At 41.1% G+C, this 26,707-nt stretch overlaps 1 protein-coding gene across 1 annotated transcript in view; it reads left to right on the top strand.

The window, feature by feature from the left end:
• Positions 1-23,894: 23,894 nt before the first annotated feature.
• Positions 23,895-26,707, top strand: part of aadacl4 (arylacetamide deacetylase-like 4) — a 31,299-nt gene continuing 28,486 nt past the window's right edge. Inside the window, exon 1 of the mRNA XM_079685402.1 lies at positions 23,895-23,913. The gene's annotated coding sequence lies outside the window, so the exon portion shown is untranslated. The remainder of the gene's footprint in view (positions 23,914-26,707) is intronic.

The following is a 26,707-nucleotide window of genomic DNA, read 5'->3' as shown; positions in this document are numbered from 1 at the left end:
GCTCTAAACAATGCGCAATGTGTGGGTTGTTGTCGTAGTTTGCGTTGTTGCTGTTGAGTTGTTGTTGGTATTGCATTTGAATTGTATCATTCATTATAGAGCAAGCCAGGAAGAAAGATAGGTCGTTCTGGCTCGTGAAACACTTCGAAATGTGGAGAAGTTGTCAACAAAAAGACAATGAGTAATATAAAAACACTTCAATAGTTTAAGGAATAGATAGCCCAGTTGATGGATCCGGCGGCCAGGATGCGGAGATGTCCTCCGCGCAGCTGGTTCAAAGCCCGGAATAGTTAAACTTTTAATCATTGCTTTTCAACTTTAATAACTGATAAAAGGCCCTCTCCGCCCCAAAAAATGTCCAGCACTCTCTAGTCTCTTCTCAATAACCCAATACACACAATTATCAATCTTTAATTGCAAATAGAACATGATATTCATTCTTAGTGTGTTTGTGCATCGAATATTTTTCAAGGCAAAGATATGTTAAACCCACTGCAGCCTTGCACTTCGCCAGGAGAGGTCGCTGTAACTGAAGCTTCGAGAAATGAACCTATTTCGGACACAATTGTCCAAGTGGTTCGATGCTTCATTCAAAGTTTCATTTTGCCATCACTAGAGAATACCTCAAAGAAACATGGCATCAACTTAACACTTAGGTGTTAACTCAACAAACTGACCTGCTACAATGAAAAACAAAGGAACCTACAGTGGGGCAAAAAAGTCAGCCACCAATTGTGCAAGTTCTCCCACTTAAAAAGATGAGAGAGGCCTGTAATTTTCATCCTAGGTATACCTCAACTATGAGAGACAGAATGGGGGGAAAGAATCCAGGAAATCACATTGTAGGATTTTTAATGAATTAATTGGTAAATTCCTCGGTAAAATAAGTATTTGGTCACCTACAAACAAACAAGATTTCTGGCTCTCACAGACCTGTAACTTCTTCTTTAAGAGCCACCTCTGTCCTCCACTTGTTAACTGTATTAATGGCACCTGTTTGAACTCGTTATCAGTATAAAAGACACCTGTCCACAACCTCAAACAGTCACACTCCAAACTTCACTATGGCCAAGACCAAAGAGCTGTCAAAGGACACCAGAAACAAAATTGTAGACCTGCACCAGGCTGGGAAGACTGAATCCGCAATAGGTAAGCAGCTTGTGTGAAGAAATCAACTGTGGGAGCAATTATTAGAAAATGGAAGACATACAAGACCACTGATAATCTCCCTCGATCTGGGGCTCCACGCAAGATCTCACCCCGTGGGGTCAAAATGATCACAAGAACGGTGAGCAAAAATCCCAGAACCACACGGGGGGATCAATGACCTGCAGAGAGCTGGGACCAAAGTAACAAAGGCTACCATCAGTAACACACTACGCCGCCAGGGACTCAAATCCTGCAGTGCCAGACGTGACCCCCTGCTTAAGCCAGTACATGTCCAGGCCCGCCTGAAGTTTGCTAGAGAGCATTTAGAAGATCCAGAAGAGGATTGGGAGAATGTCATATGGTCAGATGAAACCAAAATAAAACTTTTCGGTAAAAACTCAACTAGACGTGTTTGGAGGAGAAAGAATGCTGAGTTGCATCCAAAGAACACCATACCTACTGTGAAACATGGGGGTGGAAACATCATGCTTTGGGTCTGTTTTGCTGCAAAGGGACCATTACGACTGATCCGTGTAAAGGAAAGAATGAATGGGGCCATGTATCGTGAGATTTTCAGTGACAACCTCCTTCCATCAGCAAGGGCATTGAAGATGAAACGTGGCTGGGTCTTTCAGCATGACAATGATCCCAAACACATCGCCCGGGCAACGAAGGAGTGGCTTCATAAGAAGCATTTCAAGGTCCTGGAGTGGCCCATAGAAAATCTTTGGAGGGAGTTGAAAGTCCGTGTTGCCCAGCGACAGCCCCAAAACATCACTGCTCTAGAGGAGATCTGCATGGAGGAATGGGCCAAAATACCAGCAACAGTGTGTGAAAACCTTGTGAAGACTTACAGAAAACGTTTGACCTCTGTCATTGCCAACAAAGGGTATATAACAGTATTGAGATGAACTTTTGTTATTGACCAAATAATTATTTCCCACCATAATTTGCAAATAAAGTCTTTAAAAATCAGACAATGTGATTTTCTGGATTTTTTTTTCTCTCTCATAGTTGAAGTGTACCTAACATGAAAATTACAGGCCTCTCTCATCTTTTTAAGTGGGAGAACTTGCACAATTGGTGGCTGACTAAATACTTTTTTGCCCCACTGTATATAGTGGCTTGGCCAAACCAAGTTGAAACCAAGGGATAATTAATAGTAACAGAATACACAAAGGACACTGACAAAACCCAAATTCCCCCTTCAACATGGAAGCAGGTGGTTTGTCCCAATTGGCTCCTTGCAGTATTTAGTCCTCAGCGCTAGGCCACGCCCTTTGCTGAACCAGGAAGTAAACTCCCCCAATGGACATGGTAACTCAAGAGACAAAGAAAGTAATTAATACAAATAATTTTGTCAGTTAATTTATATAACCCTAGCCAAAGTTTGACAGTCCGACGTCAGGCCGCTTAGTGAAAAGGCAAGTTAAGCTAACTGCACTCGGCAAGCTTATCAAAATGTCTTACACGTGTAAGGTTTGTAAGTTCAGTAGCTAAAGGGTCCATTCCTGCATGCATTTGGTTGTTTGTATTCAAAGTGTTTTCAAATATTGTATATTATCTAAGAATAGTGATAATGTATTTGCCAAACATTGCCTTTTGTTGTGTCTCGTCAAATGTGTTAGTTATGCTTATGTATTATGTCTGTCATTTCATGTTTAGTAAGGTTTTCATGTTTATTCACGTCATGACAGGTCTGTCTATTTATGTCATTCATCTCTAGTTAAGTCCCTGTGTTTCATGTTGTGTCTCCTTTTCCATTTCCTGTTTCATTTTCCCTCTTGTTTCTCATTTCAGGCCCTGTTACTTCCTGTGTTTTCCCGCCATCGTCAGCGTCTGCCCCACCCCTGATTGTTTCCACCTGTTCCCACTCACCTCATGTTTAAATAGTCCTGTCTCCCCCCAGTCCTGTGTCAGTTAATGTTTGTTCCCACGTGTGGTCATGCCAGGCCTCAGCAAAGAGAGGATCGTTTCCAGTCTTGTCAGGTTTTGTTGTTTTGTTAGTTTAAGTTTATTTTAGAGGGATTTTCTGTTCAATGACATTAAAAAGAAAAATGTTTGTTACATTCAAGACTGTGTCCCTGGGTCGTGCATTTGGGTTCTCCAGTTTGTGTCGAGGTCGTGACACCTTTTCAACTACAGCACGTCTCTAAAATGGCTTCATATTCTTTGTTTTGTTATCGCCACGGTTTTAAAAATGCAATCTCCATGTGTTTGGATATTAATATAGATTGTTTTATGGAATTTCTGGTAATCTGTAAATTACCAGCTTGACATGAAGTATACTATAATAAATAGTTTTACAATACTGATACTGTAACTTAAAATTATAGCATTAAAGTTTCTATTTTACAATTGAAACACTATTACCGTAAACAAAAATACAGTACTTTTTAAATGGCAGTGTTTTATTTTATAGACAAAAATACAATGCTTGGAAATTACTGTTTTATTTGACAGCTATAACACTACTGCTGTAACAAAAAATAAAGTAATTAAATATGACTTTATTTTATTTGACAGTTAAAACACTATTACCGTAAACACAAATACAGTACTTGGAGGTTACTGTGTTTCATTTTACACTGTTACTGTAAATAAAAACTTGTAAATACTGTGATTACCTTTACAGTATTTAACTGGCAGCAATTGACAAGTTACTTACTGTTATTCGTTTTACAGTATTTAACTGGCAACAATTGACAAGTTAATTACTATAAAATGAACTACAGTAAGTAACTTGTCAAGTGTTGCCAGTTAAATACTGTAAAATGAATTACAGTAAGTAACTTGTCAATTGCTGCCAGTTAAATACTGTGAATTTCACGGTACGTTTCTTACAGTGCATGTTTTTGCAATCTTGTACTGCAGCTACAGTAAGATTGAAGTCCTGCAGATGCAGATTGTGAAACAAATACTGGAGCCCTGGGAATAAGCCTGCACACACAGCCAAAGCTTGCAAAACATGTTTGACTCATGCTGACTAATGCCCAAAAAAAACAAAATATGTCAAATGTTAACCTCCAGGGTCATAACCTTTTCCCTTCAACACTTTTACTTGAGGAATGACTTCAGCTCGAGGCCATTGTTGGGCTAATTGTGTGCGGTTAACATTAGACAGTGGATGCTTGTTCAGTGATCACTGCCAGTTATTCTAAAGTGGAGAGGACGTGATGTCCTCCAGGAGCTGACAGGTTGTCACTACCAACAAAGGCTTCTGTTTATGACTGGTAATGAGATTGGAATTGATGTTGTGCACTATTTATGCTGTTGCAATCATAAAATATTCAAACACTTCCCTGTAAGAGATTGTATAGCCACAGGATGATTCTCATTTTTTTTGTAATTGTTACATCAAAGAGATTATAATCTCAATACACATATTGTTGACTTAAAATGGAATGAAAATCAATTGCACGTAAACAGCTCCTTCATATGTACATGTTATTTCCAACTCTCTTAGCACCTTCATGCTACCCCCAAGTCTTTTTTAGCATCTTGCATGTCATTATCCACTAATATGATGAGGATCTGGTACTTGCTTACTCCATCATATGTGCGTGTGGTGTGCATGCATAAGAGCGAAGCATCGCCCTGGCCCTCGGCCTTGCCTGCCTTTAATCCCAACTCATCTCTAATTAGAGAATACATTTAAATCTCATATTCCAATGAGCAAATGGGCTTTCTATTAGAATACAATAACAGTCACGAGTTTCATTCACACACAGTTTGGAAATAAGAGGAGTGACAATGTTACCAAATAGCAGCAGCTCCAGGAAAACATAAAATTAAAATCCTATCAAAAAAAGTAGTTGACACATTAAAAAGGGACTTCAATACAGACTGTACATTATGGAAGAAGTGGACATAGTCACCGACAACAACAATTGGGGATTTCTGTTCTGAAGCCTTGAGTTTGGAGGTCGCCATCTTGATTTTATGGCTGTTGTTATCTTGTTGTTGGAACCAGATACAAGAGGGTACAACCAAACACTGAATAGGGACTTTTTAGATGCAAAAAGTTTTGAATGTACTTTCATGAAATGAAAACAATTGGTATAGTGTTACATTTGTAACACAAAAACAAGGACAACGTCCCAAATCGGAGAATGCCATGGTAACGACCTGTCAATCTTGAGGTAGCACCTTCCTAAAGCATTCTCCATGATTATTAACTAACTGAACATCATTCTACATTAAAGAAGCCTTGAAAATAGTGATTGAGTTCAATAACTCACTAAAAACATTATTACTGTAGTAATAAATCAATTGAAAAGTGGGCTCATTTTCTCATAGTCTTCCATACATCAGACTTCTTTTTGCTATCTTACAGTATGGCATACTCAAAATATTTGTATATAACAATGCACTTTAACATTGTCTTCACTTTTCAAGATCAAAAATGGACTTTAGTAATGAAGCAATGTTCAAATACAATAATTACCCGAGAGGACAGTAATGATTTCATCCTGCAGAGAAAGCGATATGCATGTGCTGTTACAGAGAATCCTTCCAGTGCGATGCTAAGTAATTACTGCATTACTCAGATTCACTAGATAATAGAAATGCATATGGTTGACCTTGACGAACAAAAACAAACCATCAATCAAACAATGGATCCCAGGGAAGTATAGTTACCATACATGGTGAGAGCTTGGATGAGATTTTTTTGAGAGCAAGGACTTCTGTGGAGAAATGAAAAGGGGAGGACTCTTTGTCAAAAGTTGTTAAGTGTAAAGCCTGTGCTGAGGCCAGCCACTGACTCAACTTAAGTGGTTGTCAAAACACATCACGATTATGATCTGACAAACTATAAAACTACATTCACATCCAGCACAGCAGAGGCAGTTTCATGAGTGTGTTTTCACATTTCTAAATGAGTACAATTGTATGAATTGTTACAGTAGTATTCATACTGGATTTGTTCTTTTTAACCATGTTTTCTCCACAGCAAACACAGCCCACTACAAAACAGATCAAATAACGGTGTTTAAAGGTGAGTCATCTGTAACAAGGCACAAGGAAGTGTTGATAGTCGGACATCCTCTACGCAGTGGAGTAATTTAGCAAATGGAAAATAGTCTTTCTGAAAGGTTACAAGGGGGCTGTTTATTACATGTTCAATAACAGACAACAACCATGAAAGGTCACTCTCCTTCATCCCTGCAACCACAAACTGGTTATTAGATCCATAGAAATCCTATAATGAAAAAAACAAATAGTGTTTTTGACAGGTTTCCAAAGCATGTTCAGAACTGGGAAATAATAACAAGGTCATTTTCAAATGTAGCAGCATCACTACACGTGTATCTACCATAATTTCATCTGCCTGACCGAGGGGTTACATTGTAATGACTGTTTATTAATCTCCATTGTGATTGTGTGATGAATGAGTCATTGGGAAATTAATCTTTCATGGTTAATGTTTTACATGAATAATTAAAGAGTTTTGCCCGGGTTTAAATAACATGGAAATATCATACTACAGTACTAAATACGTAATTAATAGAATTGTCACTTATATAAAAAAAAAAAATAGAATCAAACAAGCAATTACCTGTCAGGGGAACATTTGATATTATATTGTTTTTAGCAAGGAAAACAATATAAACAGCTGATATATTTTACAGGAGAGCGGTTATGTTGTCCTTTTTTGTGTTTTTAAGCATAAAGTTATTCAAATGTGTTTATTTAGTAAATCACTAATGATGTCAGAAAAACTCAAATTAAAGCAACTCAAATGAATAAACAAGGTAACTGGTCATAAACAATACAGATATTGAAAACAATACAGACTTTTAAATCTAAAAAAGTTCTGATTTAGAATTTAGACATGACTAATCAGGAGGTAAAGATAAAATACGATATACTTTATTAATCCCAAATTGGGCATTTTTTGTAGCAGCAGCAGCATGTACAACTAAGTATTGCACATAATTAGAAATAAACTAGAGTAGAAAATAAACAATTATTGAATATAAACATCTCAAAATAGAAGATAAAACAGAACTAATAGAGAGAAAATATAAAAGTTGACAAAATAAAACACTATTGATGGGCCAAATTACAGCTAATATAAAAGTATATAATTCAAACGTTCATTATTTTTAAAGGTTTGTAATCAAATAAGTGCAAAAATAACCTATGTCACTGACTGACTTGGATACAAACTTGACATTTATTTTATTTAGAAATGAACTTTTCAATAATGTTACATAATCTGAAATGTCTCAACAATACAGCCATGTGAAAAATAATAAATGTACTTTGCATTTGAACAACTCATAATGACATGGACAATATATTACCCAATGGTGAGGCTTATTAGTTTAAAAAAAGCGTAGTTGTTGTTAAATAACATTCTCCCACCATGATTAGTGGAGAGAATCAGTCCAGGATCGCCATCTGGTGATAGTTATGTCTCATTGCATCCGGCGTGCCATATTGCCCTCAATTTCTTCTTCTTTATATTATGATAAACTGCACATTAAAGCAAGAAGAATTTAGCTTTAAGACTGGAATGAGGTTATCAACATGAGAAAAATAAAATGGGAAACCATCCTTGTCCTGGAGATGTCAGGGAGTATGTGTCCAACAGTAAGGTCTGCAGGCATATCTGCATTTTAGAATATTTGCAGATCTCCCATTATAAAGCTTAAATACTAGTGACAAAAGTGGGAACAAAATCATTTCGATTTAAAAACTTAAAACATGCTGGGAGGCCACAGTTTCCTCCTATCCCAAGGTTAAGGTTAGTTTATTTATGTAGCACATATATATTTCACAAAGGCAATTTAATTAGTGATACACACACAATAAAACGAAATACAATCGACACAACATAATGAAAGGTGACTTAAAATGACCAGATTCTAAGATAGTTCTCTGATATATGTCGATGTCTTAGAATTTCCCCTCACCGTGAGAACTTGATAATAATCAAGATAACAATTATTCATAAACCAGCTAAGTCCTTAAGAGATCTCATACAGAGGAAAACTGTTAAAGTCAAATGATTATTCTCCAAACACTGAATGACAGCGAGTAATGAATCACAGATTAGTGAAGGGATAATGTTTGTGGTCGAGGACATTAGAGATAAACTCACATCTCAAAACCTGAAGAGCAGTAGCCTAGAATAACTTGTTTTTCACATTCCTGTTCAATACTTCATTTGTATTCACTGCACATATGGCTTTTAGTGGGTAAGGTTATCCAGATGAAATGTAAAACATGAGCTATTTTCATGAGCAAAATGTCAACAATTGAAATTAATCTAAGTTTAATTACAAAGCAGTATAATTGTTACAGTCCCCTTAGCTAAGAATATGTTATGTTATGTGTTTATGTAAGTAGGAGGTCACTAGTTTAAGCAGATATGTAAAGAGGAGATTAAAGAATTGTGTAAGAGGAGATATTGCAGTTGTTGCTATTCCCACAGGTCACCAGCAGAGGTCAGTAATGACTTAAAGCTCATAAAGGTTGAACACATAATACTCTCTTGAGACTGGCAACTCACTTGCAGGGCCTTTTTCTTAGTTACGTTTTTCCTTTTGTTTTACAGAAACAATGCCTAGAAATAAATGTATTATTATTTATTTAATGTAATAACATTATTTTTAATCCGTCTGTCTTTGGAGCACAACACATGTTTTGTTTTGAATTGCTAAAAATAACAGGATTACTTCAGACTTGCTGCGAATAAATGGATGGACAAATATCAATAACTGAAATGACATCCTATTGGTCCTGGATGTCTTTTATGTAATGATATTTTGTGTGTTAGCATTCATATTATTTGTGATTTGGATTTGCACATGTTTTGCCTTGATCTTGTTTGGAAAAGGATACAAAATGGAAAATGATAACAAATACTGAGGAATGATGCCTTATGCTATAAAACATCCCACATTCACACTTGCATATCTACCCTGGTCTGAGCAGTATTTCTCTCTCTTGTCTGTTTTTCCCATCAGAGCATCAACAAAGTCACAGACTCAGCTGTCAGAGGAGAGCGTAATCCTTTTCTTTCTTCAATGTGCCCTTTCACTTCGCTGAGATCCAGCTAAGATTAAAGTATTACCCCTCTCCATCATCTCCCTTTAGATCTGCCTCTCCCCTTCCATACGCCGGCATAACCTTGGGTACGCAGGTTTGAGAAGGTCACTCTCAAAGTTAAAGAGACCGCATGCACTTAGTCTATTTTACATTCTATTCATTTATGCAAATCTTGAGTTATTTGTTAACATTTATTTTCGGTAAACTGCCATTTGAAAGGTAATGTTCAATGAATTAGCATTACTAAAACATGTGCACGATTATTTATTTTATTGTTTTGTTATAATGTGTTTTGCTTTGTTTGGTGTTTTGGGATTTTCCTGGGGGTTCTTTTTTTTTTTAATATAAGGTTTGTTTTATGCGAAAGCACTGTGTTACTCTGTTTTGAAAGTTGCTATATAAATAAAATGTATTATTATTATTGATATAATAATAATAATTATTATTATTATTATTATTATTATCAGACTATGGATCCAAAAGAAAATGTACAATCAAAATTACATTTATTTTTTTTCCATTATATTGTTAAGAACAAAAGCTAATCAACTCAAACATGTTTTAAAGTAATAACTGAATATAAAAACTGCTAAATTATAACCATATGAGTGCAGTTCTGTAAATAGTAACTATTAAGAACTGAACTGGTCGTAATGTAAAGACGCAGTGAGATAAAACTGAATCCTTCTATACAAATAATTGGAAAACAGATTATAAAAGTATCTTGGAGAGCTTGCAGTAAAAGGTTTTCAAGACAACCTAGGAGGATACATTTTCCTGTTCACTGGTGCGATCAATTGTAGAGGAAAATTCATTTTGATTTAAAAACTCAAATATGCTGGGCGTCCATAAATACTGTCTCCCAGATTGTTAATGGAGCGTTGCTATATTGAACATCTCGGTGACAGCTCAATCACAGGCCTGTATCTCTCAATGCTCTGCTTTCTGTCCTGGAATAAGAGTCACCTCTCTTCACAAAGAGACTGACACAAAGTGTGATGAGTCTTCAGACTGAAGATCTCTTTCATGGTTGGGAGGGTGACTTAGAACAATGTGACCTTAGAAAAGAAGAAAACAAGATATGTTTATCAAAAATGTGTCCTCTGCTCAGATATTTTATTTATAGTAAAACCTACCTTTCATTAAGCATATTCAGGCTGTAGCATAACACTAACAATGAAACACATGAGAGTTTAAAAAGCAGAAATAAAATCTGAGCTGACAGAAAATGCTCTGTTTTGGTGTAAGACACATAGTTACGCTCACAAAACTATGTTATGAACAATAGGTTCACCTATTGAATTCATAATAAAAGAACAAATGAACCAAAGAAAGTGAAAACCATAAAGCAGATTCAGAAAGTAGGCGTATAGATGCACACCTAAAGTATTAGCCTACAGAAGAGTACCACTTACAAAGAAGAAATACAATCTGATCCTTTTAAAACAAACATTATAATGTATGCTCTTTTTTGTTTTCCACTAACATTGTAATCCTGCTATGAATCCCTGATTGATAAAAATGTAACAATCACTATGTCGTTTTTGTTACTGTAAGTGAAAACAGTTACCTTTTTTTGTACCCTGATTACAAAACGCAGTTACATGTAATGTCTTACTTCTATTGGTGGAAAGTAGTGACGGGAATTACAGCTCTTTGAAGGGAGCCGGATCTTATGGCTCCGTTCCTTTCCAAAGCCGTTCAAAAGAGCCGTTGTTTTTTTCAGGGGGCGGGGTTACTAGGTTTATCTGGGAATAACCACCAGGATAATGATTGACTTTATTGACAGAAATCTACTTTTACTCACAGAAAATGTATAATTTGCTACATCTCTCAGCCAGCCGAACTACCACTCAAGCAGCATGCGTCATGCCATCATCTACACTGTAAGAAACGTACCGTGAAATTCACAGTATTTAACTGGCAACACTTGACAAGTTACTTACTGTATTTCATTTTACAGTAATTAACTTGTCAATTGTTGCCAGTTAAATACTGTAAAATTAATTACTGTAAGTAAATTGTCAATTGCTGCCAGTTAAATACTGTAAAGGTAATCACAGTATTTACAAGTTTTTATTTACAGTAACAGTGTAAAATGAAACACAGTAACTTCCAAGTACTGTATTTGTGTTTACGGTTAGTGTTTTAACTGTAAAATGAAACACAGTAACTTCCAAGTACTGTATTTGTATTTATGGTAATAGTGTTTTAACTGTAAAATGAAACACAGTAATATGTAATTACTTTTTTTTGTTACAGCAGTAGTGTTATAGCTGTAAAATAAAACCGTAATTTCCAAGCACTGTATTTTTGTTTAAGGTAATAGTATTTTAACTACAAAATAAAACACTGCCATTTAAAAAGTACTGTATTTTTGTTTACGGTAAAAGTGTTTCAATTGTAAAATAGAAACGTTAACGATATAATATTAAGTTACAGTATCAGTATTGTAAAACTATTTATTATAGTATACTTCATGTCATGCTGGTAATTTACAGATTACCAGAAATTCTTGACATAATTTTAAAGCTCACCAATAACTGCAGGGAGACAGCAAACAATACATTTTAACAATGTATTCTTAATTGTTGAATGGTATCAAGACCATGTATTTTCTTATGCTAAATGATAAATATTTTCATCCATAAAACAATTGATATTAATATCCAAACACATGGAGATTGCATTTTTAAAACAGTGGCGATAACAAAACACAAAGAATATGAAGCCATTTTAGAGACGTGCTGTAGTTGAAAAGGTGTCACGACCTCGACACAAACTGGAGAACCCAAATGCACGACCCAGGGAGACAGTCTTGAATGTAACAAACATTTTTGTTTTTAATGTCATTGAACAGAAAATCCCTCTAAAATAAACTTAAACTAACAAAACAACAAAACCTGACAAGACTGGAAACGATCCTCTCTTTGCTGAGGCCTGGAACGACCACACATGGGAACAAACATTAACTGACACAGGACTGGGGGGAGACAGGACTATTTAAACATGAGGTGAGTGGGAACAGGTGGAAACAATCAGGGGTGGGGCAGACGCTGACGATGGCAGGAAAACACACAAAGGGAGGAAGTAACAGGGCCTGAAATGAGAAACAAGAGGGAAAATGAAACCGGAAATGGAAAAGGAGACACAACATGAAACACAGGGACTTAACTAGAGATGAATGACATAAATAGACAGACCTGTCATGACGTGAATAAACATGAAAACCTTACTAAACATGATATGACAGACATAATACATAAACATAACTAACACATTTGACGAGACACAACAAAAGGCACTGTTTGGCAAATACATTATCACTATTCTTAGATAATACACAATATTTGAAAACACTTTGAATACAAACAACCAAATGCATGCAGGAATGGACCCTGTAGCTAGTGATGGCAGTTTGACACTGAAGCTTCGAACGGAGCTTCAACCCTGGACTTCCTATTCCATAGAAGCAGTGCTTCGAAGCTTGCTTCAAATCACGTGACATGTGACGTCGGAAGCAGCAACTGCTTCAACTCACGTGACATGAGACGTCCGAACCAGCAACTGCTTCATTTCATGAATGAATCAACTCACTGGTACGCCGTACAATCAGGTGATTCAATGCACTGCCTCGTCTCGATTCTGACAGGTGACAGGTTGAAACAGTTTCAAATTTGAGCGCTTCAACACTTTATAACCGCTCTAAACAATGCGCAATGTGTGGGTTGTTGTCGTAGTTTGCATTGTTGCTGTTGAGTTGTTGTTGGCATTGCATTTGAATTGGATCATTATAGAGCAAGCCAGGAAGAAAAATAGGTCGTTCTGGCTCGTGAAACACTTCGAAATGTGGAGAAGTTGTGAACAAAAAGAAAATGACTAATATAAAAACACTTCAATGGTCTAAGTAGATAGCCCAGTGGATAGAGCCAGGTTGCGGCGATATCCTCTGCGCAGCTGGTTCAAAGCTTGGAATAGTTAAACTTTTAATCATTGCTTTTCAACTTTAATACTTTAATAACTGATAAAAGGCCCTCTCCGCCCAAAAACATTTCCAGCACTCTCTAGTCTCTTCTCAATAACCCAATACACACTATTATCAATCTTTAATTGCAAATAGAACATGATATTCAGTCTTAGTGTGTGTGTGTCCATCGAATATTTTTCAAGGCAAAGATACGTTAAACCCACTGCAGCCTTGCACTTCGCCAGGAGAGGTCGCTGTAACTGAAACTTCGAGAAATGAACCTATTTCCGAAACAATTGTTCAAGTGGTTCGACGCTTCATTCAAAGCTTCATTTTGCCATCAAGATTGATAATTGTGTGTATTGGGTTATTGAGAAGAGACTAGAGAGTGCTGGACATTTTATTGGGCGGAGAGGGCCTTTTATCAGTTATTAAAGTATTAAAGTTGAAAAGCAATGATTAAAAGTTAACTATTCCGGGCTTTGAACCAGCTGCGCGGAGGACATCTCCGCATCCTGGCCGCCGGATCCATCAACTGGGCTATCTATTCCTTAAACTATTGAAGTGTTTTTATATTACTCATTGTCTTTTTGTTCACAACTTCTCCACATTTCGAAGTGTTTCACGAGCCAGAACGACCTATCTTTCTTCCTGACTTGCTCTATAATGAATGATACAATTCAAATGCAATACCTGATGTTACCTACTGTAACCCCAGCTTCTATGAGTAAATGGCGCAGCCCTCTAAGGCTATCACTATTGTGTAATCCCCCTGCGCACCCGCGCAGCACTGACACACTTGTAGTCCACGCCCACCCGCAAGGGGGCCTCCTTCCGGTATAAATAGGAAGGAGGCCCGGCAATCTGCTCCCATACACAATAACTTTTCTTCAGCTATTCGTAGAGCCAGTGGGGCCCAGCGCTTAGAGGGCTGCGCCATTTACTCATAGAAGCTGGGGTTACAGTAGGTAACCTCAGTTCTATTTCGTATATGGCTTCGCCCTCTAAGGCTATCGCTATTGGGTTAAGGGCGAAGCATGATGTAGTCTGCGCCCCACTGGGTCCGCCCGGTACTAGAAGCACAGACACACCTGCTCAATAACACCCCATGCCTGTTGTGCCATGCGTAATGGCGCATCACCGTCCCTGGAACATAGCAAAACATGCCTATCTTGCCTGACGGGATGAAGGCTGGGAACAATACATACCCAGCCGCTGTGAGAAAGTGGAGATGAAGGTCCCCCTTGCCCAGCGATAATAGAAGGGGAACAGCAGCTCTCTGCTTGTCAGACAGGAGAGCGCCCAGCTGGATCCCTGACGTCACTCACTCTGACAAGACACTCCGTACAAAAAATGTGTCAGAGGAAAAAAAGGAAACATCCCTCTCATAAGATGGAAAAAGGGCCGCTCTCCGTGTGCCTAGAGGCAGGAGAGAGGCGCACAGCTGGATCCCTGACGTAACTCACTCTGACAAGACACTCCGTACAGGGTGTGTCAGAGAGGAATGGGAGACATCCCTCAAATACAATTGAATAAATGAACAGGGGGAAGACCAAGATGCAGCAGTGCAAATGTCTTCCACTGACATTCCTCCGTGCAAAGCCTTGGAGGAGGACATTCCTCTGGTGGAGTGCGCATTGATGGTCTCCGGGGGATCCACCCCATGAGGAGACATATGCCTGTGACACAGCTTCACACAGCCAGTGTGACAGCCGTTGTGCAGACAGAGGCTGCCCCAAACCGGCGCTGAGAATGGCGCAAGGCAGCCGTGCGCGCCACTAGCAGGACAGCGCGCGCACAGGACAGAGGAGATGAGACGTGGCTTCTTCCTCCGACCTGCGAGGAGGGGGAAAGAAGCCATCCAAGGTGATCACTCTTGACTCTAAAGAGCTTGTGATGACCTTTGGCATAAAAGCCGGGTTAGGGCGTAAAACAGCTGAACTGCCATCTTCTTGGCTCCGGAGGCATGACGGAGCCACAGAGAGAGCAGACAAATCACTGACCCTTTTTGCTGATAGAGCCAAAAGTAATACTACTTTGGCTGACAACAGTTTAAGGGGAACCTGGTCTAAAGGTTCAAATGGGGCTTTGCTTTAGTGCGCGTAACACCAAAGCCAAATCCCACTGAGGTGCCAGTGTGCGTGACACAGGTCTGAGTCTCCGTACTCCTCGCATAACACGGCTGCTGCGCTCTGCGAGCCCCTCTGTTCAATTCGCCGGGAATATACATTGCTCTGATGGAGGGCAACGTGTGTGCGCGCCCAGAACAGCTGCCGCCTGGCTGCGTTCAGAAGTTGCGCAGATCGTACTCCTCCCTGGCGATTGAGGTAGGCTGCTTCCATAGCCGTGGCCTGTTGTCTGTGCGAATCAACACATTGATTGTACAGCAACGGGGCGACTCCCCCGTTTTTTTCCGAGATTTAGAAAAATAGCGGAGTAAAAACCGCGCAAGACACTATTCCTGGCATGACAAGAGTGTTTCTTGTATCCCATGGAACTGCTGCGGGGGAGAGGCTTCCCTGTGATGTGCCGTAATGGTCGTCATGGTGACGAGCCACGCCATCACCGCCGCTGCCCGTGAGGCAAAAGGGCTGCGAAGGAGTTTCCACACGCTGCATTTCACTCCATCTCTCATCATGAGGCGCGTACACGCCCAGGGGATGAGAGGTGTGTGCATGCTGTCCACACGAGGCGTTATAACGGTGCTCGTGGGTTATTATGACCGTGTGTAGGAGGGATATCTGGGACAGAGGAATACCGCGAGCTCTGCAGTTTATAAACCAATAGGTTAAAAACAGCAGGCTTCTGCAGCGAATGAACCACCTCTGGAGTGTCCCCCTGTTGGAAGAGACCCAGGGGTATCATCACGTGACCAGCTGACGCCAACGCAGAGCAGCTGCGTCACGGAGAGGGCTGTGTGGGTTGTGACACGCCGGAGGAGAGCTGTCAGTTCCTCCACTCGCTTCCGCGAGAGCCGCGCTCTCATGCTGGCTGAGTTTAACTCCACTCCCAGATAAACGATTGTCTGAGAGGGAAGAGGACAGCTCTTTTTCCAATTTATTATGAAACCCAGGCTTTGACAGATGCAATACGAGATGTAGGCCTACCGTCTGTAAAACGACTTCCTCTCTGGAGCGAGCCAGCACATAGCAGGTCGTCCAGAGAAAACCACACTCTCATCCCTCCTCTGTGTAGTGGCTCCAGCCTTCTCGACACAAAAATGCGAGGAGCTAGGAAATATCCGAACGGCAGACTATTGTCTGGTCTGATATTCCCTGAAATTAGAAAACGCAGGAATTTCCTGTATTTTGGGATGATGGGTACGTGGAAGTATGCATCCTTCAGGTGGAAGTGAACCAGTCGTCCTGGTGAACACATTCCCGCACCTGTTTGATCGTCAGCATGTGGAATACTGACAGATCGAGGATGTCTAATTCCCCCAAAATAACGGGAGTGAAAACCCCTGATTTTCCTCCCTTTGAGGAACCCTGGAATTATCCTCTTTCAACAGGAGTTCCAGCTCGGATTGGAGCGCAATACATAGCTTCTGGGATAACAGCAGTGTTTCCTGTATCCCATTGAACTGTGGGGGGGGGAGAGGCGAACTGCAGGACGTATCCTGTGCTGATCAGCCTGGTCATCCATCTGTCCATCAGACACATGCACTGCCACTCTGAAAAAATTTCTGAGAGCGGGCGCAAGTGCTCGAGATGTGTTTTTGGTCGTCATGGTGACGAGCCACGCCACGCCAGAGCCCCTGCCGCCGCTGCCCGTGAGGCAACCCAAGGTGTGCTTGGACCGAAAGGGCTGCGCGGGGGCCTCCACACGCTGCGTCTCACTCCGACTCTCATCATGAGGCGCGTACACGCTCAGGGGATGGATGGAGGTGTGTGCAGTGCTGCCCACATGAGGCGTTAATGGCGCTCATGGGTTTATTAAGGCCGTGTGTACGAGGCGTATCTCGGACAGAGGAATGCCGCAAACTCTGTCGTTTATTAACCAACAGGTTAAAACCAGGCTTCTGCAGCGAGCCCTGCTGTCTACTAATCAACAGATTAGTGGCAGCTGCAGGGCGTGAGGCAACCCAAGGTGGGCTTGGACCGAACGGGCTGCGCGGGGGCCTCCACACGCTGCGTCTCACTCCGACTCTCACCATGAGGCGCTTACACGCTCAGGGGCTGGATGGAGGTGTGTGCAGTGCTGTCCACATGATGCGTTATATAACGGCGCTCATGGGTTTATTATGACCGTGTGTAGGAGGCGTATCTTGGACAGAGGAATGCCGTGAGCTCTGCAGGTTATTAACCAAGGTTAAAACCGGCAGGCTTCTGCAGCGAGCCCTGCTACTTAATCAACAGATTAGTGGCAGCCGGCTTAATTAGCGAGCTCTGCAGTTTATTAACCGATAGGTTAAAACCAGCAGGCTTCTGCAGCGAGCCCTGATGCCGTGGTGCTGCGGGCGCTGCCGCTGAGGGCACTCAGCCTGGAATACTGCTCATTCCCCCGTTCTGGCTTCTCTGTGATGTGCTGTAATGATCGTCATGGTAACGAGCCATGCCATTGCCCTCGCCGCCGCTGCCCGTGAGGCGAAAGGGCTGCGAGGAAGCCTCCACACGCTGCGTTTCACTCCGGCCGTCATCATGAGGCGTGTACACGCTCAGGGGATGAGTGGAGGTTTGTGCAGTGCTGTCCACATGAGGCGTTATAACGGCGCTCATGGGTTATTATGACCGTGTGTAGGAGGCGTATCTCGGTGAGAGAAATGCCGCGAGCTCTGCAGGTTAATAACCGAGCCCTGCTGTCTACTTAATCAACAGATTAGTGGCAGCCGGCTTAATTACCGGCTCTGCTTCCTCGGAGGCTCTCGCGGAGCAGACCAGGAGCGGGGGAGCCTCACTCCCCTTTGACTCGCCGCCGGGAGACCCTGTCTCTGGGGTGGCAGGGGGAGCGGAGACGTGGGACGGAGCCCCTGCAGCCGCCGAAGGGCGAGTCTGACGCCGAGGCGGTTGCTGTGGGCGTCTCTCCGCTTGCGGCCTCCTGTGGCCGAGGCTGCTGCGGCGTTGGTGCCGCTGTGGGCGCTCAGCAGGCTGGAGCCATCTGACATGCTGGCGAATGCCGTCCGCCTGTTCCGCGGCTGTCTTCATGGACTCCACCATGGCGTGGAACTAGGGTCCGAACAGCCCGTACGGGCTGATTGGAGCGTCCCATAGCACTTTTCTGTCCGTCTCCGTAGCAGACGCCTGCTGCAGCCAGAGGTGGCACTGGATCTGTGTCACCCACGCGGAAATCCTCGCCTGGGAGACAGCCCCGTGGCGACGGAGAAGGGGACCGCATGCTCGGCCGCCAAACCAGCCCTCTGCTCCGACTCTGTCTGCCCCGTTCGGGGGAGAGGAGGGAGGGGAGAACAGCACGGTGAACCATGGAGGGAGACGGGGTAGGAGTCGTCCGACTCCTGCACGGCCCTCGGCTCCAGGGACATGCTGCCGTCCACGTGCTCCTGGACGGGCCAATCGTCCTCCTCGGCCGCAGCAGCTAGAGCGTCTGCTCTTCGCTTCCTGTCGGCTGATGGGAGACGGCACAATGTGAGCAAGCGACCTGCTGGCTGAGAGCCGCGTCCACATGCTCTGGCCTCAGGCAGGATTCGCACATTGCGTGCTGGTCATAGCTCATGAAATATCCTGAGCCACATGAGGGACAATTTCGGACGCAGTTGTTGCTCATGATGTTTAATGGTTCTGTGCTTCAGTAACTGCCGAGGTTTGCTGAAGAAAAGAGGGAGCAGATTGCCGGGCCTCCTTCCTATTTATACCGGAAGGAGGCCCGAGGGCGGGGCCCACCTTGCGGGTGGGCGTGGACTACAAGTGTTTCAGTGCTGCGAGGGTGCGCAGGGAGATTACCCAATAGCGATAGCCTTAGAGGGCGAAGCCATATACGAAATAGAACAACTCAACAGCAACAGCGCAAACTACGACAACAACCCACACATTGCGCATTGTTCAGAGCGGTTATAAAGTGTTGAAGCGCTCAAGTTTGAAACTGTTTCAACCTGTCACCTCTCAGAATAGAGACGAGGCAGTGCATTGAATCGCGTGATTGGACCGCGAACCAGTCAACTGATTCATTCAGGAAATGCTGGTTCGGACGTCACATGTCACGTGATTTGAAGCAGTTGCTGCTTCGGACGTCATATGTCATGTGATTTGAAGCAAGCTTTGAAGCACTGCTTCTATGGAATAGGAAGTCCAGGGTTGAAGCTCCTTTCGAAGCTTCAGTGTCAAACTGCCATCGCTAGTATTCTCTGTTGACCTCTTTTATCGGCCTAGTTATTCGAAATGATTGATTTATGATGTTTTATCGGTCTAGTTATTCGAAATTATTGATTTATGATGTTTTCTGTGGACTTTTGGGTAAATAAAAAACACAGTTTATTTAAACCACTCCTGTGTCCTGTTGTTCATACTGTACTCCTCACTGTTTATTCATCATTCAATTCATTCTAAATGTTATTCTGTAGATTGTGTACATTACTTTTCACTTTACTGCTTTTTGCACTACTGGTTAGAAGCTAAACTGCATTTCGTTGTCTCAGTACCTGTAATCTATGCAATAACAATAAAGTTGAATCTAATCTTGAGCAGGAACAAATGTATTTACTTGGTACATATCTGACGATTAAACACATTTGTGCATTCTTTATGAATGCAAACTGGTCAAGACCACTGACGGAAGTAGTTTTGCAAAGTAGTGGTTCTGTCTTTTACATGTAGGATTCAACCCCCCTTGTATTGATTTGTTTTAAAATGAACAGACACTTGAGTCATTCATTTGTAGTGATATAATAATTGTTCATCTGCAACGAAGAATGCAAATTCCGCCAGTGCAAACCGAGTCAAGCCGACTCCGAGCTGTCCGACTTCAGGCAAGCTTTTTGAGACCTCCCCCAGCTGCAATCGGCTATTCTCGTCTACTTTCGAGCCGCCACAATAATAATACAAATGATGACTATTACCTTACTTTTGTCTATTTTTATTCTTCTATGTTGCGTTTTTAAGGTGCAAAGACACATTCTTTGTATAAATCAGCACCACATTTGTAGTTCTTCCGGTTTGCAAAGACATAGGGTCTTACAAATAATATATATATCTACTAAGTATATAAAATATCTAGTATAGCCAAACTAGTAATTACACTGCATCAAGATTATATATATTAAAACAAATATGTTGGTTTGTTTTAGCTATAAATTGGGTTTTTCGGTTGGTCCTTTCTTTTTTGGTTACTGTGATCTTCTACAGTACATTGTTGGTTACTGTGATTATCTACGGTACATTGTTTGTTACTGTGAATTGAATATCTACAGTACATTGTTGGTTACTGTGATTATTTAGAGTACATTGTTGGTTACTGTGATTATCTACAGTACATTGTTGGTTACTGTGAATATCTACAGTACATTGTTGGTTACTGTGATTATTTAGAGTACATTGTTGGTTACTGTGAATATCTACAGTACATTGATGGTTACTGTGAATATTTACAGTACATTGTTGGTTACTTTGAATATCTACAGTACATTGTTGGTTACTGTGATTATTTAGAGTACATTGTTGGTTACTGTGAATATCTACAGTACATTATTGGTTACTGTGAATATCTACAGTAGCCTACATTGTTGGTTACTGTGATTTCATACAGTTGGGACGTTACTACTGCTATTTCTACACTAACTCCTGAGTTGCTCTAATTTTTGGTTGGAAACACGGTATTATACTCTAAAATGGTACACAGTAATTTACTGTGCACAAACACTGTTAATAACTGTGGATTTCACAGCCATTTTTTACAGTGTACGGCTAATGTGCATTCAGGAAAGCAAGTTCCTTTAAAGGCGAGTGGATTTATGGCAGGCAGTGAACCAACGATAAAAAGATCGGCTCTCACCAAGTACAACTCGGTTCCCTTCGTTCGTACCAAAGAGCCTTTCAAAAGAATCGGATCGTTCGCGAATGTCACATCACTAGTGGAAAGTTACTAAGTACAACTACTAAAGTACTGCAATTAAGTACATATTTGAGCTACTTCTATTTCAAATCAGAGTATTTTCATTGAATACTACTTTATACTTCTACTCTACTACAATTTTGTACTTTTGCGGAAACTACATTTCTTTTTATAGACCAATTTACTTACTTTATAAATTCTGATTTTCACACAATATAGGAACAACTGTTAAAATGTTATTAGTTGGTGTAGATTAAACTATCCATCATTATTTTTAAATTACTAAAACCATGAGTGGAACAGAAAATGTATTGGAATTAAGATTTATTTAGTCAGAAACATTTTCTGAGCTTTATTTAAAATTATACTACTGCAAACAAATCTGAAATCTGCACGAGGAAACTACTTGTAAGTGCATATTATTGAAATACTTACATACTTTTGCCATTCTCCATGCAGTACTTTTACTTGAAATTGAGTATTTTTACAGTTTGATATTAGAACCTTTTATATCACTACCCCAAGCCTCTCCAGTAGCTCAGAGTCAGGTAAAGTAATTGTGGGTATTCACAAAGATATACAAAACTTTAAAACATTCATTTAAAATCACCAGAAATAAATCAGAAAGAAAGAAAACATAAATTAATAATATTATAGTCTATCAACAAAGTTTCCAACAAATGAGTAACCACAGGATTACACCACATGGGGGTGCAAAGGCATTATATATTCCAAGCAGTGTGCAATCACACTCCAGTGTCCAACATGGTTCCCATTCACATGCTTTTGTTGGCTTCTCTGTGATCCTCACTGTAAATCACGGGCTTATTTGCATTCAAATGAACCTCGTAAAATTCTAAATCCAAGATACTTTCGGGTTCGTGCCCATGGTTTCCAACATTAGGTGTAAAATGAAAACGACCCTGCCAACAAATGAGCTTTCCCTGTTAAAGTTCCTTACCATAGCATTTAATAGAAATCCAATTTTCCAGGGGACTTTTTAATGCCTATACATCCGTTGGGTCCCTTCAATGGCGTCATAAATGGCAGACAACTAAGGTGGGGATATTGAGTTTTATGGACTTTATTATGCTCAATTCATGGGGGAAAGCTTGCCAATGCCTCTGGAGCGCTGTCTGTCTTACAGCCTTTATAGTACCAGTGCGGATGTCTGGTTCTGTGCCAGCTGCTCTGCTCAGGGCTTACAGAGGCTCAGGCAGAGTGGGAAAAGTCCACGACTTTGAGTACTTACGCAGAAGTGGACAGTTCAGAGTCAGAAGCAAAAGGAATTCATCTTGGTGACTCAAACTGGGTGACTCATTGACTTGCAGTGTTTGTTGGAGTTAAAAGGAATGGTCAAACCAGAGAAGTAACATATCACAGATCCGTCCTCCTGAGTCGTGCTAACTTCAATCATTAAAGAGTCGCTTTCTCAAGACATTGGAAGGGAATTGCTGTTGTATAATTCCAGAAAAGAAGTTCAGACAGTGATGAGGTAACTGTAATGAGGTAATCAGTGTAACTGCTGTTATCACTAATTTGATGATTTGTTTGAAGCCAGCTGGTTCTCTTCATCTTTATATCATTTAAAATATGTACAAAATCATCCACTGTGTCTGTGGGACAGATGGCTCTCCTCTTTGTGAGCTACTTGACAATAAATACAATAAAACTAGGCTACATTTAAAACGTAACATTATAAAGTGTCTAGACATAAGAAAAACAGCAGAATTAAATTCCATTATGCTAAAAGGATTTCCAGCTGAAGAGATAAAGTTATTGACAGAGTTAAAAAGTGTGTTCCGTAATGTCTGAAGTAATAAGATTAATTCGGGTCATTTTCATGGCATTATAGTGAAGCGTTGAGATTATTTTACACCAGTAAAAGTGCTTGCTTACATGTGCAAGTCATGTATTCAATCAGAATCAGAATCAAAAACGTTATTGATCCCAGTGGGAAATTGTGTTTCTTGACAGTTGCACCATATCAGAATAAAATCAAATAAATATATTTATATAATCATAAGAATAAAAGTCACAGGGACACAGGCACATGAATCAGGCAGGACATCTTCTACAGAACAGGGACGCTCTGAGGACCATAGTGAAGAGCCTTCAGCTTTACATATTAAGGCCCAGATACACCGGCCCGAAATCGGCAGTAAATGGGAGTCGGGCCGAACATGAGCGTGGACACGCCCTATTCGGAGTGGTGTGCGCCGCACCGTCGGGTCTTTTCTGCCGACCTGACGCCTTTTCTTGCCGCGGGAACACCACCGGAAGTCGGACAAAGGGATAACACTGATTGGCTGTCCAGCTAGCGAATCAGTGCATGAGAAGCGTTAACGGAAGTGAGGGAGGTAAACAAATGATTTAAAATGGAAGATGGAACACACACGGACGGCTATTTCACCTCATCGGTTTATAGAGCTCCTGTTCGTTCATGTTTTCAATGGACGAGATTGAAAATGGAAAGAAAAACGCTATTTGTTGGTTGTTTATTTCACGGAGTCTGTTCTTCTTCTATGTCTTCCGGTTGTTCCGGTTGTTGCCTCTTTTGAATGATGAATACACACTACCGCCGCCTGCTGGTAAGGGGAGTTATTGCCACTCACGCATGCGCAGTTCATACGTGCTCGGCTCGGATTTGCGGTGTGTTCCAGTGCGCGAAGTCGGCAAATACGCAGGAGAGTCCGGCGACGCAACAGTCGGTGTCGGCGTCGGCGACCTCTCAGGTGACTGGCCGGTGTATCTGGGCCTTTACTTGAATCTTAATCTGAATATTCATATTATGAATTGATTAAATGCATTATGTGTTGGTTGAAAGGGAAACTTGAAGTGAAAAATCCCTCAACCATTCACTCTACTCTTCATTGTCACTTGTTTTTAGTGAGCGTGTTTTAGCTTATTGTTCTGGTTTTCTTGCCCACAGACGTTCCGGTCATCATTCCTATATCCTGAATTTCCCCACAGGGATTAATAAAGGTCCATCTTAACTTATCTTATTTGCAGCAGCATTTAGATGCTTTACGTTTCTAGCTGCTGAAATACCGTGGTTTTTGTAAAAGAAGAGCATACAAATCGGATGTATTCATCAGGTGGCCAGAAACACAACTCAGTGTTGCTTCGTGTTGACTTGATTTATAATAGGCAACTGTTTGCAAGCTCTTCACATTAACATAGTTCTTACAGATAAACTGTTGTTGAATACCAAAGGTTATCATTAGTTTCACAATGTATTCAATTAATAAATCATTATTACTGAGGGATAAACTTAGAAGCATGTTTCAGTTTAAGTGAAATACATTTTAGTGCATTGTTGGAACACATTTGTGATGCTAGGTTTTGAATTTCCAATCTATCTGTTAAATAATGTGGAATAAATGTAGCATACAAGTAACATATCATACGAAAGAGTACAATAAACGAGTATATGTATACATATATGTTTACAATATGTACCTTGCAGTAATAGATATATGTTCTTTCTTTACTTTAGCTCACAGGAACAAACACCTCTGTATATGATCAGGGCATAATAAACTCTCCACACTACCGACACATTAGGATGTCAGGTGTAAAGAGGAGGAAGCATGTGAAGGGGTCATAAACTTGAAAGGCATTTCCTCTCCACGAGAGAGGAGTAAGAAGAGTTAACTAGGTGACTCTGTAAGAGACGGGGTGTTGGCGGTGTCGGGGGGGGGGGGGGGGAGGAAAGGAGGACGGGAAGCAGGAAGGGTTGGGGGAAGGAGGGGGGTGTTCGGGGGGGGAGTGATACTTCTCTGGAAAATGTATTGGTCTAAGTTGGAAAAACAGGTCCAAAAAAAAAAAAGGAGAAGAGAAGAGCAGGAACATTTAGGGGTGAGGGGAACCGGAGCTTTGGCCTGCGGATGAACCCATCGGGGACTTTGCTTGGTGGGGTCATTCCAAGTTCAGGTCTTTCCCTCACTGACTCTGCGAGAGCGGAGGAGCTGTCCATGGCTGAAGGGGCCTGCTCTTGACGGCCCCCAGCCCCTGCTGCGAGCCCCCCAGGGGCCCTGTAACACAAACCTGTTTCCAGCAGGAGTTCGGTGGGTGTGTATGGAACGAGGGCATGGTCTGGGTAAACGGAGGTCACGCCGGGGGTGGAAGAGTGAGGAGAGCCACCTTCGCCAATAAATATTTTCCTGACAGTTAGATGAAGGTTTGTTTTCAAAGCTCTCATCCATGTGTGTCTTTGTGAAGGCTCGTGTTACTATTCTCACTGGACGAAGCTCTGAAATGTGAAAATGAGAATGTGCGGTCAAACAGAGAAAACACTCTAGTCAGTGAAAGTAAGAATGAAGGAATGTGAGAGAAATTGAAAGCAGTTTATTTTTATGGTTCCATGAATGTACCATAAAAATCCCATTTAGCTCTTTTTGACTTCAGAACATGACTGGTAATAAGTAGACTTCTGGCACCAGCTGCATGTACTAACCATACACACGGAGCGGAGGCTTATAAAGAATTTTGAAAAAGACAAATGAGAGACAATCTATCATTGGACACTCACAGACCAAACAGCAAGTCAGGGGTGGCCAACTAATCAGGCAGTTTGCACAGGCAGCACAGCATGGGGTCTTTGAGTGGATAAGTGGTCCCTCCCATAATGTCAAGAGTAAAGCTTGTACCAGGGGTTAGGGAGAGGTTGGAAGGGAGTTAATGAGATGACTGGTGGGGTGATCAGCAATGAGAGGTTTGAAGACCTATGACATGGCACAAGACACACATTGATAGAGACGGAATACTTTTTAGATTTATGAAGTGTTTGTTTATTGTCGATCTCGCCGGGTGGCCACGAGGAACGAACAAGTCAGATCCGACAGAAACAGTTAGAAGTGAGCGGTTTTCACTCAGGGCACTGCCATTTAATTTTGAAATGTTTTTTTAATGACATATTACTTCTTCACTTGTTGCCTCTCTCACAGCATAATTGCCATGTTAGACTACAAGCCTGGAATAGTAAATCATAGGCTAGAATGTGCACAGTACTAAAAACACAGTGAACCCATATTTATGGCTACATGACCGAAATTGTGAAGGCTATGTTGAAATTGCCCATGATTCATTGGTTAAGGAATGTAATATCATCCAGGATAACATAAGGATGTCTGTCGCTTGATTGTTGCTTGAACACTAATACAAACCACTACTATTCACAATTCAGTCTTTTTTCAAGATTTATGTTCATAATACTTAGCGAAAACCTCATGACCTGATAGTAAGGCATTAATAAATCCTTACCTGAATGATGGGCTGTCATTCTTGCATTTTTCATTGTAATAGGAATAGTTATAACTTAGTATACCACCTCCGCAATATTATGAATCTTGCATTACATTAAGTCTGGCCATCTGGCAAACTCCTGGAAAAGTATTCGCTGCAACTGCAGTATGCATTGTGTTCCACAGAATAAAGAGACAGGATTTTATATATAATACCTCAGAGACACAGTTATTCTCAAAGAAAGAAAAAACAATGTGTGATTTAATAAGAGACAGGGTGTGA

The sequence above is a fragment of the Notothenia rossii genome (genome assembly GCF_949606895.1).
Source record: "Notothenia rossii genome assembly, chromosome: 5".
Lineage (NCBI taxonomy): Eukaryota > Metazoa > Chordata > Actinopteri > Perciformes > Nototheniidae > Notothenia > Notothenia rossii.
The sequence above is the reverse complement of the archived record's forward strand: the minus strand, read 5'-3'. Positions and strand labels throughout refer to the sequence as shown.